This window comes from Syngnathus leptorhynchus, chromosome 10, assembly GCF_054491065.1.
Source record: "Syngnathus leptorhynchus isolate UIUO chromosome 10, UIUO_Slep, whole genome shotgun sequence".
In the NCBI taxonomy this organism is placed as follows: Eukaryota; Metazoa; Chordata; class Actinopteri; order Syngnathiformes; family Syngnathidae; genus Syngnathus; species Syngnathus leptorhynchus.
In genome coordinates this window covers 10,358,240-10,362,050 of record NC_141204.1, presented here as the reverse complement: position 1 = coordinate 10,362,050, position 3,811 = coordinate 10,358,240, and the positions used below count along the sequence as shown (strand labels likewise).

General features: G+C 37.9%; 1 long non-coding RNA gene across 3 annotated transcripts; it reads right to left on the bottom strand.

The window, feature by feature from the left end:
• Positions 1–398: 398 nt before the first annotated feature.
• Positions 399–3,811, bottom strand: LOC147050357 (uncharacterized). 3 transcript variants are annotated; one of them, XR_015067442.1, is made up of 4 exons: positions 3,191–3,811; positions 2,240–2,383; positions 888–1,025; positions 399–737 (listed from the first exon to the last, which is right to left on the bottom strand). It is a non-coding gene; the product is annotated as an uncharacterized LOC147050357 (long non-coding RNA). The 3 variants fall into 3 exon arrangements; XR_015067441.1 differs by having other exon boundaries at positions 399–734; XR_015067440.1 differs by having other exon boundaries at positions 399–1,025.

Below are 3,811 nucleotides of genomic sequence, written 5' to 3'. Positions count from 1 at the left end.
GGGTTTAGAGTTGTGAGGCTCCGCAACACCCGCAACTTGGGTAAGGATAAGCGGCATAGAAGACGGATGGATTGTTGAATTTAAGCACGGAGCGAAATAACTAATCTTGCATTTGGCGCTGCGGTGGGTTGAAGCATGGGGATTTTTCATTTGATGACATACTGTATAATTTAAGCATTACAATTTCATACCACATAATTATAGAATAACATCCAGTTAGGAAGGGTAATGCACAGATCTTCATTTCCGTGGGAACCTGTTAGGTCCCAGAAACTCGCAATGACACTTCATTTGTATCTCTGTTTTCATTCGACTACATTGAATAGTAATTAATAGCTGTTAGACATGAATCAAAAATAAAACAACAAATATTTTGGGAAAGCTTTATTAACCACTGAAAAAAACAACCAAAGTGATGGAAACAATAGAGAAAGCAAGAGGCCCATAAACTAACAATAAACTGTCTTTTGATGTTTCCGAGGCTTGCACTGCGGACGCCTGTGGGGTCGAACCCAGTGACCGGCCTTTCAATGGCAACATTTCAAGTCGATATAATTGAGGCATTGTTCCTCAAGCGGCGGAATTAAAGCAGGAATTAGTGCAATGAAAATTTTAGTCAGTCGTACATTTATAAAGGGAAGAATAATATGACCTGACCTCTGATATGACCTCCCCCAATATCTGAGTTGCCTTTGAGCAAGGTATCCTTCCTTCCCTATATAGGCCATGGGAAGCTGCTGGTGGACAACAAGGAGAGTTAACATATGTGTGCACCTAACATTTAAAGATATTGTGAAGACCAGAACAATTGTCCTCTTGAAGGAATAGAAAAAGCCTCCCAGCAAAAAGAAGGTTCAAAAGCCAAGAAAGGAATGTTGTCTACTCACCAGATGTTTGTCATGAGCAACCTTATCTTGTCAGAGATGAGGAGCTTTTGTGCTGTCGATGATTTGTTAGCATATTTCCTCAGTTTGGTTTTCTTCTTTCATATTATAATGGGATGATAATGGTGATATTCCAAGCATCTGGAGATTGTGTGTAAAAAAGCAAACCATAAATAAGACAACTGTCATTCAGTAAGTGGCCGTGGCTTTACCTTGTGTATTTGTGTGTTTGCAAGGGTTTTAAATGATTATCACCATGTGAGCTTTCAGCCGTTTAAAGGACTATAATTCTTTATTTACCCACATTTAGCATGTTCTTGCCTCCCACCCTGTCTAAAGAGAACTGGTAGCTTAATCAGGGTCTTCTCCGGGTGTGGGCTCTGCTTTATTTGCCAGTTGACATTTGGTAAAAGGGTGTTACATGAAAAAAGCACATCACAGCAAGAGGTAGAAGACCCACACCAAAACTCATTTCAGACATGTTACGTTTGTGTGAGAAGAGGACTTTGATTTGCCACTGGCTGCTCAAAATAGCATGATAATCTTCACATGATTATTTAGCTGTACTCTATATAACTTAATTTTTTTTTGACACACAATGAATGCAATTATTTAATGATAACCTGTACTTAGTTGCAGTATGATTAGAATAGTACTGGCTGGTAGTCCACTCATTCTATAATTACTTCAGTGTGCTAAAATGAATAAAATTATTTCCATTGAAGCGGATGAGGAATAATTTGTATTGAAATTAGAGAATAGGCTGATATATTTTATAGACATGTACCGAGAGATGTTTTTTTATGTTTCATATTTTTTTTTTCTGTTGATTGATTTGAAAACAAACAATAATTCAAATTACTGTAGAATTATTGTTTGTTTTCAAATCAATGCAGCGATACCGGAATTATTGACGATTAATATTGTTAAAAGTTTATTCAATTATTCCATTCACTTGTACTAAGTAAACTGTGTTTGGCTTCAATAAAGTTTTGTCCTATTCTTTGCCAATTAAGACATTGGTTAGTTGTTACAAACATAAGACATGCAGTTCTGAGATCAGATACCTATCTTATTTTATAATTGGGGCTTTCATTACATATTACATATAAAGAAAATATTTTTTTTTAGTTTTATTAAAAAGACATCCACAAAATAACAACCACAGCAACAACAACCAAACAACAGTAAACCTAATTTTAAAACAAAAGTTTTGCAAACATATATTTCAAAATGAAATTTGACCTTATTTGAAACATGTTTCAGTGAAAAAGAAAAAAGAAATTACTTTAAGGAATTCAAATTAGTTAAAATTGTTTTATCCTGAATATCAATATGTCTTTATTTGCACTTACCTAAAAGAAGGAGGCAAGTGCAGATAGGCTGTATAAAGCCAAAGCACTTGGCAATGAAGTAATGGCTCTAAGCCCCTCATTAGACGGCAGACTCACTGAGGGATGAAGGACGCCACTCTGCAGGGGGTTGCAATGTCACTTTTGCTATGAGAAATGGAAGAACACTAGGAATGTGTTGTGAAGTACAAGTCAGCTGACAACAACACAAACGGACCTTCTCTTTGGTTCATGAATCTCTTGCACTTCATGAAACAAAGTGTGGGCCCTTGCATTTTTTAACTTGTTGATCAAATGCTTGTTTTAACCGTATTATTTTTATCCAAATGAGCAAAAAGTCTGATTGACCGCCCACAGAACCATGATTGAGAAAATGTATGGACAGTTTTTTTATTTTATGAGGTGGCTTTCAATCAATTTGAATCAATATTATTATTATTAGATTTAATACATAACACACAAAACCTGCACATTTGCAACAAATTAACAAACTAATAAAAAAAAGAATTTGAACCATGAAACAAAAGGCGAACAGTATTGAGCATGTGGTTTTATGTTTTGCATATGTCCGCAACACTCAATAAAATTTTGTAGCAGCCAGAGAGACACAATTTCCTCCCGAGTGACAGCTACAAGCACACTTATTGTCTTGGATGCGACCTCACAGTAAAGATCCTTTCATTATGCTAAACAGCAAAATACATTAGCGCATAATTGAGCTGATCTTAACAAAGACAGATGCAAACTGACGACAGTTTGTCCCCTGCTACCACAATTGTAGAGGTTTTAAGGTTTTACAGTAGTCCATTACTGGTGCTTATTGCGTGCTTAGTGAATAGAAACAATGTCTCATACAATGAGCTCACACCTGGAAAAGCCACTTAGAGCTCCAACCCAAATCGTGTTGAACTATATTAGCTGATGTCAAGCTAAAAACAGATGAGCTCCTCTGACCTTTACTTAGATCCTTCTTTAAATACAGCCCGGTTTCCTGCTTGACAAATCCACTTATGGCCTACAAAGATCTCCGCGCAGCATTGCACCAAATGTTGAGTTCCTCTTAGTTAAGACGTGATGAGGGGGAATTTTAAGTGTGGAGGGAATGTCTGTTATTAGCATTCTAGTCAGCACCACGGAAATGTGACATAACAGCTCAGGCCTTGCACACTATTGTCATCCGGGATTAGCTTCCCTCCTCTGCTTGTGTGCGTGCCGTGCCGTTCCTCCGTGAAGGATCCAACGACTTCACTGCTGCCATTGTGGAGAAGGCATCCTCCGCCTGCCTCATTGCAGGATTGCCCAAGACGCTTGGTAAACACAGGAAATACAAAGCCCCTAAATGCATCCCTACTGTGTTTGGAGGACTGCCATGACAACACATGGGGGATCTCCAGGAGAGTCGGCCTGTTTGTTAGCTGGAGACACACTGAGATATGTCCAAGCTGTGCCCTCCTGTGCAATAGGGTGTAACGTTATCTCCGAGGCTGTCTGACACTGTAGAGACTTGACATTTGTTTGAGGCTTGTAAAAGAATGTCTGGATAAAAAAAAAAAAAAAAAAGGAACCAAATGTAAA